This window comes from Triticum aestivum, chromosome 5A, assembly GCF_018294505.1.
Source record: "Triticum aestivum cultivar Chinese Spring chromosome 5A, IWGSC CS RefSeq v2.1, whole genome shotgun sequence".
NCBI lineage: Eukaryota > Viridiplantae > Streptophyta > Magnoliopsida > Poales > Poaceae > Triticum > Triticum aestivum.
In genome coordinates, this window is record NC_057806.1 from 575,559,667 (window position 1) to 575,575,938 (window position 16,272).

Sequence of the window (16,272 nt, forward strand, 5' to 3'; positions counted from 1 at the left end):
GAAGAAGAGAAGATTGGTTGGAAGGAAGGGCAGGAAATTCAAACTAGGAAGCAGAAGCGAGATCTTGGAAATCTTTGTGGTCAGTGAAAGTACCGGGGAAGATAAGGAATTTTCTATGGAGACTAGCAAAGCACTCAATCCCAACAGAAGATGTAAGACTACACAAAAAGATGGCGACTGAGGATCGATGCCAGATATGTGGGGCGCAGGATTCATGGCGCCATTCCCTTCTAGACTGTACTATGGCCCGTTGCATGTGGGCTCTCACAAAAGATGATATATCATCTCTTCTACAGGCTACAACAGAGGGGAACACCAAGAGATGGATTTTCTCACTAATCGAAACTATGTCGCATACACTATTGATCAAAACTGTAGTGACTTTGTGGGCGATTTGGTCGGCGCGCCGCAAAGCAATACATGAAGGAATTCTTCAGAGCCCTCACGCCACAAACTCCTTCATTACCAGCTTCATCGCGGAACTTGAAGCAATTAATGTAGCAAACACACATCAGCCGGGTCAACAGACCGTGCTGTCAAGGAGTGCAGAAGTAAGATATGAATGGAGGGCACCACCCCCGGGTATGGCAAAAATCCACGTGGATGGGGGCCTAGCGAGGGTAGGGAATGGAGGTTCATCTGCAGCATTGTGTCGGGACCACGATGGCACCTACCTGGGTTCTTCTGCGATGGTTTTCAGTGATATTCATGACCCGGCGACTCTAGAAGCGCTTGCATGCAGAGAAGCTATGGCACTTGCACACGATCTATCTCTGAGAAGAATCGTTATTGCATGTGACTGCAAAACAGTGGTGGAAGAGATTCATAAGGGATCGGCTGGCCCTTATAGTGTGATCATCAAGGAGATTGAAGCTTCGGCTAAGGATTTTGGGAGTTGTGTCTTTATTTTTGAAAGTCGTGTTTTGAATTTTGAGGCCCATAGTTTGGTCAAGTTTTCTTCGTCGTTAGTAGACGGTCGCCATGTATGGCTGGGATTACCCCATGATCCTTTTGTTATCCCTGTAAACCGAACTCCGTCTTGAATAAAGTGTTGGTTTACCGCTGAAAAAAAAGCAGAGGCCAGAGTATTACAGTCAATGCGAAATTAATCCAGAAGCATTTCCTTTCATCATTGCTTTGCCTTGGGTTATGCATGCATGCATGCATGGCTGGTCTCCTCCGGTCGAAAATTCTCAAAACAGGTTTTGGTTCCGGTTCATAGATAAAAACCACACGGTGAGTGGTGGCCGAAACGCGACTAAAAGAAACATAAGAACCGACAACCGACAAACTCGCGGCGGAAATTTGCAGGGGGACGCACTTGCCCGGCCATGTCTGGCCGCGCGATTGCTTCGCGATCCGTAAAGTTGTTTGAGTCCCTGCATGATTTTAAGTTTTAGTTTCTAGAATCTAGTGATTTTATCATTCGTTTCTAAGTTCTTCTAGGTGAAACTTAGTGAAATTTTGTAAACTTCTTAGAACGTATTCAGAAGTGGTCTTATTTCAAAGCCCCTGTCGCAAAGTATATGAATATGCGAACGAAACAAAAATTAGACTTTTGGTTCAAACGATATGATTGACAGAAAAGCGAAAGTTAAAAGAAAGTTGGAACCTATCACAGATCACCTCCAAACTCGCATCCCTGTGATGGAACCTTCGAGTTCTCGATCCATAAACTCGAGGCCCACGACTTTGCACCCAAGGAGGGCAGGACACTCGCACACATATTCGCCGACATTGCCAAAGTGTTGCACTTCCGCTCGGGAAATCTAACACACCTTGCCATGGATCCTAGTCATCGAGCCAACCCTGATAGGAGATATGTCACAGCGGATCTGAGCCTCCATATGTGTATCAAGGATTAGCCACCAACACTGGCAACAACCTTGCTAGGACCACCTGTCGTTGCACCCCACGCCATCCACATAGCCAAGGGCACATCCATCACTGTTGCCGCGTGGCTCGCCGGAGAGCCGCACACGCATCCCACCTTCAAGGGCCACCGCGCCGGCATCCAAGATCTCGCATCGACGCTCATTGGCACAAATGCTGACCACCTAAACAATGGAAGTTTTTAACTAGGATTTCAACATGAATTTACAAAATGGATTTTAAGAAGGACTACAATTTCAATTTCAACAACCTTAAAACTACGATTCTTTACTAATTGAACCACTTCCTCCTTTGGAAGTGACCTTGCGGGTGAGGGAGGCTTCGTCTGTCGTATCTTCCCCGACTAGGCGATCGATGAATGCATGTGCGTCTTGGATGCGGGATACGACCACATTTTTTAAGGTCACGGTGAGTGTGATTCCCATTTTTACGAAGGCGCTCGTCGAGATGCGGTCTAACTAGGTAGGGGGGGGGACAGGTGCAGCTGATGGCTTATTTAGCCTCACAACGTGCATTGTCCTGGACCCACTCGGATCTTGGAAATCTTTGTGGTCAGTGAAAGTACCGGGGAAGATAAGGAATTTTCTATGGAGACTAGCAAAGCACTCAATCCCAACAGAAGATGTAAGACTACACAAAAAGATGGCGACTGAGGATCGATGCCAGATATGTGGGGCGCAGGATTCATGGCGCCATTCCCTTCTAGACTGTACTATGGCCCGTTGCATGTGGGCTCTCACAAAAGATGATATATCATCTCTTCTACAGGCTACAACAGAGGGGAACACCAAGAGATGGATTTTCTCACTAATCGAAACTATGCCGCATACACTATTGATCAAAACTGTAGTGACTTTGTGGGCGATTTGGTCGGCGCGCCGCAAAGCAATACATGAAGGAATTCTTCAGAGCCCTCACGCCACAAACTCCTTCATTACCAGCTTCATCGCGGAACTTGAAGCAATTAATGTAGCAAACACACATCAGCCGGGTCAACAGACCATGCTGTCAAGGAGTGCAGAAGTAAGATATGAATGGAGGGAACCACCCCCGGGTATGGCAAAAATCCACGTGGATGGGGGCCTAGCGAGGGTAGGGAATGGAGGTTCATCTGCAGCATTGTGTTGGGACCACGATGGCACCTACCTGGGTTCTTCTGCGATGGTTTTCAGTGATATTCATGACCCGGCGACTCTAGAAGCGCTTGCATGCAGAGAAGCTATGGCACTTGCGCACGATCTATCTCTGAGAAGAATCGTTATTGCATGTGACTGCAAAACAGTGGTGGAAGAGATTCATAAGGGATCGGCTGGCCCTTATAGTGTGATCATCAAGGAGATTGAAGCTTCGGCTAAGGATTTTGAGAGTTGTGTCTTTATTTTTGAAAGTCGTGTTTTGAATTTTGAGGCCCATAGTTTGGTCAAGTTTTCTTCGTCGTTAGTAGACGGTCGCCATGTATGGCTGGGATTACCCCATGATCCTTTTGTTATCCCTGTAAACTGAACTCCGTCTTGAATAAAGTGTTGGTTTACCGCTGAAAAAAAAGCAGAGGCCAGAGTATTACAGTCAATGCGAAATTAATCCAGAAGCATTTCCTTTCATCATTGCTTTGCCTTGGGTTATGCATGCATGCATGCATGGCTGGTCTCCTCCGGTCGAAAATTCTCAAAACAGGTTTTGGTTCCGGTTCATAGATAAAAACCACACGGTGAGTGGTGGCCGAAACGCGACTAAAAGAAACATAAGAACCGACAACCAACAAACTCGCGGCGGAAATTTGCAGGGGGACGCACTTGCCCGGCCATGTCTGGCCGCGCGATTGCTTCGCGATCCGTAAAGTTGTTTGAGTCCCTGCATGGTTTTAAGTTTTAGTTTCTAGAATCTAGTGATTTTATCATTCGTTTCTAAGTTCTTCTAGGTGAAATTTTGTAAACTTCTTAGAACGTATTCAGAAGTGGTCTTATTTCAAAGCCCCTGTCGCAAGTTAGACTTTTGGTTCAAACGATATGATTGACAGAAAAGCGAAAGTTAAAAGAAAGTTGGAACCTGTCACAGATCACCTCCAAACTCGCATCCCTGTGATGGAACCTTCGAGTTCTCGATCCATAAACTCGAGGCCCACGACTTTGCACCCAAGGAGGGCAGGACACTCGCACACATATTCGCCGACATTGCCAAAGTGTTGCACTTCCGCTCGGGAAATCTAACACACCTTGCCATGGATCCTAGTCATCGAGCCAACCCTGATAGGAGATATGTCACAGCGGATCTGGGCCTCCATATGTGTATCAAGGATTAGCCACCAACACTGGCAACAACCTTGCTAGGACCACCTGTCGTTGCACCCCACGCCATCCACATAGCCAAGGGCACATCCATCACTGTTGCCGCGTGGCTCGCCGGAGAGCCGCACACGCATCCCACCTTCAAGGGCCACCGCGCCGGCATCCAAGATCTCGCATCGACGCTCATTGGCACAAATGCTGACCACCTAAACAATGGAAGTTTTTAACTAGGATTTCAACATGAATTTACAAAATGGATTTTAAGAAGGACTACAATTTCAATTTCAACAACCTTAAAACTACGATTCTTTACTAATTGAACCACTTCCTCCTTTGGAAGTGACCTTGCGGGTGAGGGAGGCTTCGTCTGTCGTATCTTCCCCGACTAGGCGATCGATGAATGCATGTGCGTCTTGGATGCGGGATACGACCACATTTTTTAAGGTCACGGTGAGTGTGATTCCCATTTTTACGAAGGCGCTCGTCGAGATGCGGTCTAACTAGGTAGGGGGGGGGACAGGTGCAGCTGATGGTTTATTTAGCCTCACAACGTGCATTGTCCTGGACCCACTCGGATCTTGGAAATCTTTGTGGTCAGTGAAAGTACCGGGGAAGATAAGGAATTTTCTATGGAGACTAGCAAAGCACTCAATCCCAACAGAAGATGTAAGACTACACAAAAAGATGGCGACTGAGGATCGATGCCAGATATGTGGGGCGCAGGATTCATGGCGCCATTCCCTTCTAGACTGTACTATGGCCCGTTGCATGTGGGCTCTCACAAAAGATGATATATCATCTCTTCTACAGGCTACAACAGAGGGGAACACCAAGAGATGGATTTTCTCACTAATCGAAACTATGCCGCATACACTATTGATCAAAACTGTAGTGACTTTGTGGGCGATTTGGTCGGCGAGCCGCAAAGCAATACATGAAGGAATTCTTCAGAGCCCTCACGCCACAAACTCCTTCATTACCAGCTTCATCGCGGAACTTGAAGCAATTAATGTAGCAAACACACATCAGCCGGGTCAACAGACCATGCTGTCAAGGAGTGCAGAAGTAAGATATGAATGGAGGGAACCACCCCCGGGTATGGCAAAAATCCACGTGGATGGGGGCCTAGCGAGGGTAGGGAATGGAGGTTCATCTGCAGCATTGTGTCGGGACCACGATGGCACCTACCTGGGTTCTTCTGCGATGGTTTTCAGTGATATTCATGACCCGGCGACTCTAGAAGCGCTTGCATGCAGAGAAGCTATGGCACTTGCGCACGATCTATCTCTGAGAAGAATCGTTATTGCATGTGACTGCAAAACAGTGGTGGAAGAGATTCATAAGGGATCGGCTGGCCCTTATAGTGTGATCATCAAGGAGATTGAAGCTTCGGCTAAGGATTTTGAGAGTTGTGTCTTTATTTTTGAAAGTCGTGTTTTGAATTTTGAGGCCCATAGTTTGGTCAAGTTTTCTTCGTCGTTAGTAGACGGTCGCCATGTATGGCTGGGATTACCCCATGATCCTTTTGTTATCCCTGTAAACCGAACTCCGTCTTGAATAAAGTGTTGGTTTACCGCTGAAAAAAAAGCAGAGGCCAGAGTATTACAGTCAATGCGAAATTAATCCAGAAGCATTTCCTTTCATCATTGCTTTGCCTTGGGTTATGCATGCATGCATGCATGGCTGGTCTCCTCCGGTCGAAAATTCTCAAAACAGGTTTTGGTTCCGGTTCATAGATAAAAACCACACGGTGAGTGGTGGCCGAAACGCGACTAAAAGAAACATAAGAACCGACAACCGACAAACTCGCGGCGGAAATTTGCAGGGGGACGCACTTGCCCGGCCATGTCTGGCCGCGCGATTGCTTCGCGATCCGTAAAGTTGTTTGAGTCCCTGCATGGTTTTAAGTTTTAGTTTCTAGAATCTAGTGATTTTATCATTCGTTTCTAAGTTCTTCTAGGTGAAATTTTGTAAACTTCTTAGAACGTATTCAGAAGTGGTCTTATTTCAAAGCCCCTGTCGCAAAGTATATGAATATGCGAACGAAACAAAAATTAGACTTTTGGTTCAAACGATATGATTGACAGAAAAGCGAAAGTTAAAAGAAAGTTGGAACCTGTCACAGATCACCTCCAAACTCGCATCCCTGTGATGGAACCTTCGAGTTCTCGATCCATAAACTCGAGGCCCACGACTTTGCACCCAAGGAGGGCAGGACACTCGCACACATATTCGCCGACATTGCCAAAGTGTTGCACTTCCGCTCGGGAAATCTAACACACCTTGCCATGGATCCTAGTCATCGAGCCAACCCTGATAGGAGATATGTCACAGCGGATCTGGGCCTCCATATGTGTATCAAGGATTAGCCACCAACACTGGCAACAACCTTGCTAGGACCACCTGTCGTTGCACCCCACGCCATCCACATAGCCAAGGCCACATCCATCACTGTTGCCGCGTGGCTCGCCGGAGAGCCGCACACGCATCCCACCTTCAAGGGCCACCGCGCCGGCATCCAAGATCTCGCATCGACGCTCATTGGCACAAATGCTGACCACCTAAACAATGGAAGTTTTTAACTAGGATTTCAACATGAATTTACAAAATGGATTTTAAGAAGGACTACAATTTCAATTTCAACAACCTTAAAACTACGATTCTTTACTAATTGAACCACTTCCTCCTTTGGAAGTGACCATGCGGGTGAGGGAGGCTTCGTCTGTCGTATCTTCCCCGACTAGGCGATCGATGAATGCATGTGCGTCTTGGATGCGGGATACGACCACATTTTTTAAGGTCACGGTGAGTGTGATTCCCATTTTTACGAAGGCGCTCGTCGAGATGCGGTCTAACTAGGTAGGGGGGGGGGACAGGTGCAGCTGATGGCTTATTTAGCCTCACAACGTGCATTGTCCTGGACCCACTCGGATCTTGGAAATCTTTGTGGTCAGTGAAAGTACCGGGGAAGATAAGGAATTTTCTATGGAGACTAGCAAAGCACTCAATCCCAACAGAAGATGTAAGACTACACAAAAAGATGGCGACTGAGGATCGATGCCAGATATGTGGGGCGCAGGATTCATGGCGCCATTCCCTTCTAGACTGTACTATGGCCCGTTGCATGTGGGCTCTCACAAAAGATGATATATCATCTCTTCTACAGGCTACAACAGAGGGGAACACCAAGAGATGGATTTTCTCACTAATCGAAACTATGCCGCATACACTATTGATCAAAACTGTAGTGACTTTGTGGGCGATTTGGTCGGCGAGCCGCAAAGCAATACATGAAGGAATTCTTCAGAGCCCTCACGCCACAAACTCCTTCATTACCAGCTTCATCGCGGAACTTGAAGCAATTAATGTAGCAAACACACATCAGCCGGGTCAACAGACCATGCTGTCAAGGAGTGCAGAAGTAAGATATGAATGGAGGGAACCACCCCCGGGTATGGCAAAAATCCACGTGGATGGGGGCCTAGCGAGGGTAGGGAATGGAGGTTCATCTGCAGCATTGTGTCGGGACCACGATGGCACCTACCTGGGTTCTTCTGCGATGGTTTTCAGTGATATTCATGACCCGGCGACTCTAGAAGCGCTTGCATGCAGAGAAGCTATGGCACTTGCGCACGATCTATCTCTGAGAAGAATCGTTATTGCATGTGACTGCAAAACAGTGGTGGAAGAGATTCATAAGGGATCGGCTGGCCCTTATAGTGTGATCATCAAGGAGATTGAAGCTTCGGCTAAGGATTTTGAGAGTTGTGTCTTTATTTTTGAAAGTCGTGTTTTGAATTTTGAGGCCCATAGTTTGGTCAAGTTTTCTTCGTCGTTAGTAGACGGTCGCCATGTATGGCTGGGATTACCCCATGATCCTTTTGTTATCCCTGTAAACCGAACTCCGTCTTGAATAAAGTGTTGGTTTACCGCTGAAAAAAAAGCAGAGGCCAGAGTATTACAGTCAATGCGAAATTAATCCAGAAGCATTTCCTTTCATCATTGCTTTGCCTTGGGTTATGCATGCATGCATGCATGGCTGGTCTCCTCCGGTCGAAAATTCTCAAAACAGGTTTTGGTTCCGGTTCATAGATAAAAACCACACGGTGAGTGGTGGCCGAAACGCGACTAAAAGAAACATAAGAACCGACAACCGACAAACTCGCGGCGGAAATTTGCAGGGGGACGCACTTGCCCGGCCATGTCTGGCCGCGCGATTGCTTCGCGATCCGTAAAGTTGTTTGAGTCCCTGCATGGTTTTAAGTTTTAGTTTCTAGAATCTAGTGATTTTATCATTCGTTTCTAAGTTCTTCTAGGTGAAATTTTGTAAACTTCTTAGAACGTATTCAGAAGTGGTCTTATTTCAAAGCCCCTGTCGCAAAGTATATGAATATGCGAACGAAACAAAAATTAGACTTTTGGTTCAAACGATATGATTGACAGAAAAGCGAAAGTTAAAAGAAAGTTGGAACCTGTCACAGATCACCTCCAAACTCGCATCCCTGTGATGGAACCTTCGAGTTCTCGATCCATAAACTCGAGGCCCACGACTTTGCACCCAAGGAGGGCAGGACACTCGCACACATATTCGCCGACATTGCCAAAGTGTTGCACTTCCGCTCGGGAAATCTAACACACCTTGCCATGGATCCTAGTCATCGAGCCAACCCTGATAGGAGATATGTCACAGCGGATCTGGGCCTCCATATGTGTATCAAGGATTAGCCACCAACACTGGCAACAACCTTGCTAGGACCACCTGTCGTTGCACCCCACGCCATCCACATAGCCAAGGCCACATCCATCACTGTTGCCGCGTGGCTCGCCGGAGAGCCGCACACGCATCCCACCTTCAAGGGCCACCGCGCCGGCATCCAAGATCTCGCATCGACGCTCATTGGCACAAATGCTGACCACCTAAACAATGGAAGTTTTTAACTAGGATTTCAACATGAATTTACAAAATGGATTTTAAGAAGGACTACAATTTCAATTTCAACAACCTTAAAACTACGATTCTTTACTAATTGAACCACTTCCTCCTTTGGAAGTGACCATGCGGGTGAGGGAGGCTTCGTCTGTCGTATCTTCCCCGACTAGGCGATCGATGAATGCATGTGCGTCTTGGATGCGGGATACGACCACATTTTTTAAGGTCACGGTGAGTGTGATTCCCATTTTTACGAAGGCGCTCGTCGAGATGCGGTCTAACTAGGTAGGGGGGGGGGGACAGGTGCAGCTGATGGCTTATTTAGCCTCACAATGTGCATTGTCCTGGACCCACTCGGATCTTGGAAATCTTTGTGGTCAGTGAAAGTACCGGGGAAGATAAGGAATTTTCTATGGAGACTAGCAAAGCACTCAATCCCAACAGAAGATGTAAGACTACACAAAAAGATGGCGACTGAGGATCGATGCCAGATATGTGGGGCGCAGGATTCATGGCGCCATTCCCTTCTAGACTGTACTATGGCCCGTTGCATGTGGGCTCTCACAAAAGATGATATATCATCTCTTCTACAGGCTACAACAGAGGGGAACACCAAGAGATGGATTTTCTCACTAATCGAAACTATGCCGCATACACTATTGATCAAAACTGTAGTGACTTTGTGGGCGATTTGGTCGGCGAGCCGCAAAGCAATACATGAAGGAATTCTTCAGAGCCCTCACGCCACAAACTCCTTCATTACCAGCTTCATCGCGGAACTTGAAGCAATTAATGTAGCAAACACACATCAGCCGGGTCAACAGACCATGCTGTCAAGGAGTGCAGAAGTAAGATATGAATGGAGGGAACCACCCCCGGGTATGGCAAAAATCCACGTGGATGGGGGCCTAGCGAGGGTAGGGAATGGAGGTTCATCTGCAGCATTGTGTCGGGACCACGATGGCACCTACCTGGGTTCTTCTGCGATGGTTTTCAGTGATATTCATGACCCGGCGACTCTAGAAGCGCTTGCATGCAGAGAAGCTATGGCACTTGCGCACGATCTATCTCTGAGAAGAATCGTTATTGCATGTGACTGCAAAACAGTGGTGGAAGAGATTCATAAGGGATCGGCTGGCCCTTATAGTGTGATCATCAAGGAGATTGAAGCTTCGGCTAAGGATTTTGAGAGTTGTGTCTTTATTTTTGAAAGTCGTGTTTTGAATTTTGAGGCCCATAGTTTGGTCAAGTTTTCTTCGTCGTTAGTAGACGGTCGCCATGTATGGCTGGGATTACCCCATGATCCTTTTGTTATCCCTGTAAACCGAACTCCGTCTTGAATAAAGTGTTGGTTTACCGCTGAAAAAAAAGCAGAGGCCAGAGTATTACAGTCAATGCGAAATTAATCCAGAAGCATTTCCTTTCATCATTGCTTTGCCTTGGGTTATGCATGCATGCATGCATGGCTGGTCTCCTCCGGTCGAAAATTCTCAAAACAGGTTTTGGTTCCGGTTCATAGATAAAAACCACACGGTGAGTGGTGGCCGAAACGCGACTAAAAGAAACATAAGAACCGACAACCGACAAACTCGCGGCGGAAATTTGCAGGGGGACGCACTTGCCCGGCCATGTCTGGCCGCGCGATTGCTTCGCGATCCGTAAAGTTGTTTGAGTCCCTGCATGGTTTTAAGTTTTAGTTTCTAGAATCTAGTGATTTTATCATTCGTTTCTAAGTTCTTCTAGGTGAAACTTAGTGAAATTTTGTAAACTTCTTAGAATGTATTCAGAAGTGGTCTTATTTCAAAGCCCCTGTCGCAAAGTATATGAATATGCGAACGAAACAAAAATTAGACTTTTGGTTCAAACGATATGATTGACAGAAAAGCGAAAGTTAAAAGAAAGTTGGAACCTGTCACAGATCACCTCCAAACTCGCATCCCTGTGATGGAACCTTGGAGTTCTCGATCCATAAACTCGAGGCCCACGACTTTGCACCCAAGGAGGGCAGGACACTCGCACACATATTCGCCGACATTACCAAAGTGTTGCACTTCCGCTCGGGAAATCTAACACACCTTGCCATGGATCCTAGTCATCGAGCCAACCCTGATAGGAGATATGTCACAGCGGATCTGGGCCTCCATATGTGTATCAACGATTAGCCACCAACACTGGCAACAACCTTGCTAGGACCACCTGTCGTTGCACCCCACGCCATCCACATAGCCAAGGGCACATCCATCACTGTTGCCGCATGGCTCGCCGGAGAGCCGCACACGCATCCCACCTTCAAGGGCCACCGCGCCGGCATCCAAGATCTCGCATCGACGCTCATTGGCACAAATGCTGACCACCTAAACAATGGAAGTTTTTAACTAGGATTTCAACATGAATTTACAAAATGGATTTTAAGAAGGACTACAATTTCAATTTCAACAACCTTAAAACTACGATTCTTTACTAATTGAACCACTTCCTCCTTTGGAAGTGACCTTGCGGGTGAGGGAGGCTTCGTCTGTCGTATCTTCCCCGACTAGGCGATCGATGAATGCATGTGCGTCTTGGATGCGGGATACGACCACATTTTTTAAGGTCACGGTGAGTGTGATTCCCATTTTTACGAAGGCGCTCATCGAGATGCGGTCTAACTAGGTAGGGGGGGGACAGGTGCAGCTGATGGCTTATTTAGCCTCACAACGTGCATTGTCCTGGACCCACTCGGATCTTGGAAATCTTTGTGGTCAGTGAAAGTACCGGGGAAGATAAGGAATTTTCTATGGAGACTAGCAAAGCACTCAATCCCAACAGAAGATGTAAGACTACACAAAAAGATGGCGACTGAGGATCGATGCCAGATATGTGGGGCGCAGGATTCATGGCGCCATTCCCTTCTAGACTGTACTATGGCCCGTTGCATGTGGGCTCTCACAAAAGATGATATATCATCTCTTCTACAGGCTACAACAGAGGGGAACACCAAGAGATGGATTTTCTCACTAATCGAAACTATGCCGCATACACTATTGATCAAAACTGTAGTGACTTTGTGGGCGATTTGGTCGGCGCGCCGCAAAGCAATACATGAAGGAATTCTTCAGAGCCCTCACGCCACAAACTCCTTCATTACCAGCTTCATCGCGGAACTTGAAGCAATTAATGTAGCAAACACACATCAGCCGGGTCAACAGACCATGCTGTCAAGGAGTGCAGAAGTAAGATATGAATGGAGGGAACCACCCCCGGGTATGGCAAAAATCCACGTGGATGGGGGCCTCGCGAGGGTAGGGAATGGAGGTTCATCTGCAGCATTGTGTCGGGACCACGATGGCACCTACCTGGGTTCTTCTGCGATGGTTTTCAGTGATATTCATGACCCGGCGACTCTAGAAGCGCTTGCATGCAGAGAAGCTATGGCACTTGCGCACGATCTATCTCTGAGAAGAATCGTTATTGCATGTGACTGCAAAACAGTGGTGGAAGAGATTCATAAGGGATCGGCTGGCCCTTATAGTGTGATCATCAAGGAGATTGAAGCTTCGGCTAAGGATTTTGAGAGTTGTGTCTTTATTTTTGAAAGTCGTGTTTTGAATTTTGAGGCCCATAGTTTGGTCAAGTTTTCTTCGTCGTTAGTAGACGGTCGCCATGTATGGCTGGGATTACCCCATGATCCTTTTGTTATCCCTGTAAACCGAACTCCGTCTTGAATAAAGTGTTGGTTTACCGCTGAAAAAAAAGCAGAGGCCAGAGTATTACAGTCAATGCGAAATTAATCCAGAAGCATTTCCTTTCATCATTGCTTTGCCTTGGGTTATGCATGCATGCATGCATGGCTGGTCTCCTCCGGTCGAAAATTCTCAAAACAGGTTTTGGTTCCGGTTCATAGATAAAAACCACACGGTGAGTGGTGGCCGAAACGCGACTAAAAGAAACATAAGAACCGACAACCGACAAACTCGCGGCGGAAATTTGCAGGGGGACGCACTTGCCCGGCCATGTCTGGCCGCGCGATTGCTTCGCGATCCGTAAAGTTGTTTGAGTCCCTGCATGGTTTTAAGTTTTAGTTTCTAGAATCTAGTGATTTTATCATTCGTTTCTAAGTTCTTCTAGGTGAAACTTAGTGAAATTTGGTAAACTTCTTAGAACGTATTCAGAAGTGGTCTTATTTCAAAGCCCCTGTCGCAAAGTATATGAATATGCGAACGAAACAAAAATTAGACTTTTGGTTCAAACGATATGATTGACAGAAAAGCGAAAGTTAAAAGAAAGTTGGAACCTGTCACAGATCACCTCCAAACTCGCATCCCTGTGATGGAACCTTCGAGTTCTCGATCCATAAACTCGAGGCCCATAACTTTGCACCCAAGGAGGGCAGGACACTCGCACACATATTCGCCGACATTGCCAAAGTGTTGCACTTCCGCTCGGGAAATCTAACACACCTTGCCATGGATCCTAGTCATCGAGCCAACCCTGATAGGAGATATGTCACAGCGGATCTGGGCCTCCATATGTGTATCAAGGATTAGCCACCAACACTGGCAACAACCTTGCTAGGACCACCTGTCGTTGCACCCCACGCCATCCACATAGCCAAGGGCACATCCATCACTGTTGCCGCGTGGCTCGCCGGAGAGCCGCACACGCATCCCACCTTCAAGGGCCACCGCGCCGGCATCCAAGATCTCGCATCGACGCTCATTGGCACAAATGCTGACCACCTAAACAATGGAAGTTTTTAACTAGGATTTCAACATGAATTTACAAAAATGGATTTTAAGAAGGACTACAATTTCAATTTCAACAACCTTAAAACTACGATTCTTTACTAATTGAACCACTTCCTCCTTTGGAAGTGACCTTGCGGGTGAGGGAGGCTTCGTCTGTCGTATCTTCCCCGACTAGGCGATCGATGAATGCATGTGCGTCTTGGATGCGGGATACGACCACATTTTTTAAGGTCACGGTGAGTGTGATTCCCATTTTTACGAAGGCGCTCGTCGAGATGCGGTCTAACTAGGTAGGGGGGGGGACAGGTGCAGCTGATGGCTTATTTAGCCTCACAACGTGCATTGTCCTGGACCCACTCGGATCTTGGAAATCTTTGTGGTCAGTGAAAGTACCGGGGAAGATAAGGAATTTTCTATGGAGACTAGCAAAGCACTCAATCCCAACAGAAGATGTAAGACTACACAAAAAGATGGCGACTGAGGATCGATGCCAGATATGTGGGGCGCAGGATTCATGGCGCCATTCCCTTCTAGACTGTACTATGGCCCGTTGCATGTGGGCTCTCACAAAAGATGATATATCATCTCTTCTACAGGCTACAACAGAGGGGAACACCAAGAGATGGATTTTCTCACTAATCGAAACTATGCCGCATACACTATTGATCAAAACTGTAGTGACTTTGTGGGCGATTTGGTCGGCGCGCCGCAAAGCAATACATGAAGGAATTCTTCAGAGCCCTCACGCCACAAACTCCTTCATTACCAGCTTCATCGCGGAACTTGAAGCAATTAATGTAGCAAACACACATCAGCCGGGTCAACAGACCATGCTGTCAAGGAGTGCAGAAGTAAGATATGAATGGAGGGAACCACCCCCGGGTATGGCAAAAATCCACGTGGATGGGGGCCTAGCGAGGGTAGGGAATGGAGGTTCATCTGCAGCATTGTGTCGGGACCACGATGGCACCTACCTGGGTTCTTCTGCGATGGTTTTTAGTGATATTCATGACCCGGCGACTCTAGAAGCGCTTGCATGCAGAGAAGCTATGGCACTTGCGCACGATCTATCTCTGAGAAGAATCGTTATTGCATGTGACTGCAAAACAGTGGTGGAAGAGATTCATAAGGGATCGGCTGGCCCTTATAGTGTGATCATCAAGGAGATTGAAGCTTCGGCTAAGGATTTTGAGAGTTGTGTCTTTATTTTTGAAAGTCGTGTTTTGAATTTTGAGGCCCATAGTTTGGTCAAGTTTTCTTCGTCGTTAGTAGACGGTCGCCATGTATGGCTGGGATTACCCCATGATCCTTTTGTTATCCCTGTAAACCGAACTCCGTCTTGAATAAAGTGTTGGTTTACCGCTGAAAAAAAAGCAGAGGCCAGAGTATTACAGTCAATGCGAAATTAATCCAGAAGCATTTCCTTTCATCATTGCTTTGCCTTGGGTTATGCATGCATGCATGCATGGCTGGTCTCCTCCGGTCGAAAATTCTCAAAACAGGTTTTGGTTCCGGTTCATAGATAAAAACCACACGATGAGTGGTGGCCGAAACGCGACTAAAAGAAACATAAGAACCGACAACCGACAAACTCGCGACGGAAATTTGCAGGGGGACGCACTTGCCCGGCCATGTCTGGCCGCGCGATTGCTTCGCGATCCGTAAAGTTGTTTGAGTCCCTGCATGGTTTTAAGTTTTAGTTTCTAGAATCTAGTGATTTTATCATTCGTTTCTAAGTTCTTCTAGGTGAAATTTTGTAAACTTCTTAGAACGTATTCAGAAGTGGTCTTATTTCAAAGCCCCTGTCGCAAAGTATATGAATATGCGAACGAAACAAAAATTAGACTTTTGGTTCAAACGATATGATTGACAGAAAAGCGAAAGTTAAAAGAAAGTTGGAACCTGTCACAGATCACCTCCAAACTCGCATCCCTGTGATGGAACCTTCGAGTTCTCGATCCATAAACTCGAGGCCCACGACTTTGCACCCAAGGAGGGCAGGACACTCGCACACATATTCGCCGACATTGCCAAAGTGTTGCACTTCCGCTCGGGAAATCTAACACACCTTGCCATGGATCCTAGTCATCGAGCCAACCCTGATAGGAGATATGTCACAGCGGATCTGGGCCTCCATATGTGTATCAAGGATTAGCCACCAACACTGGCAACAACCTTGTTAGGACCACCTGTCGTTGCACCCCACGCCATCCACATAGCCAAGGGCACATCCATCACTGTTGCCGCGTGGCTCGCCGGAGAGCCGCACACGCATCCCACCTTCAAGGGCCACCGCGCCGGCATCCAAGATCTCGCATCGACGCTCATTGGCACAAATGTTGACCACCTAAACAATGGAAGTTTTTAACTAGGATTTCAACATGAATTTACAAAATGGATTTTAAGAAGGACTACAATTTCAATTTCAACAACCTTA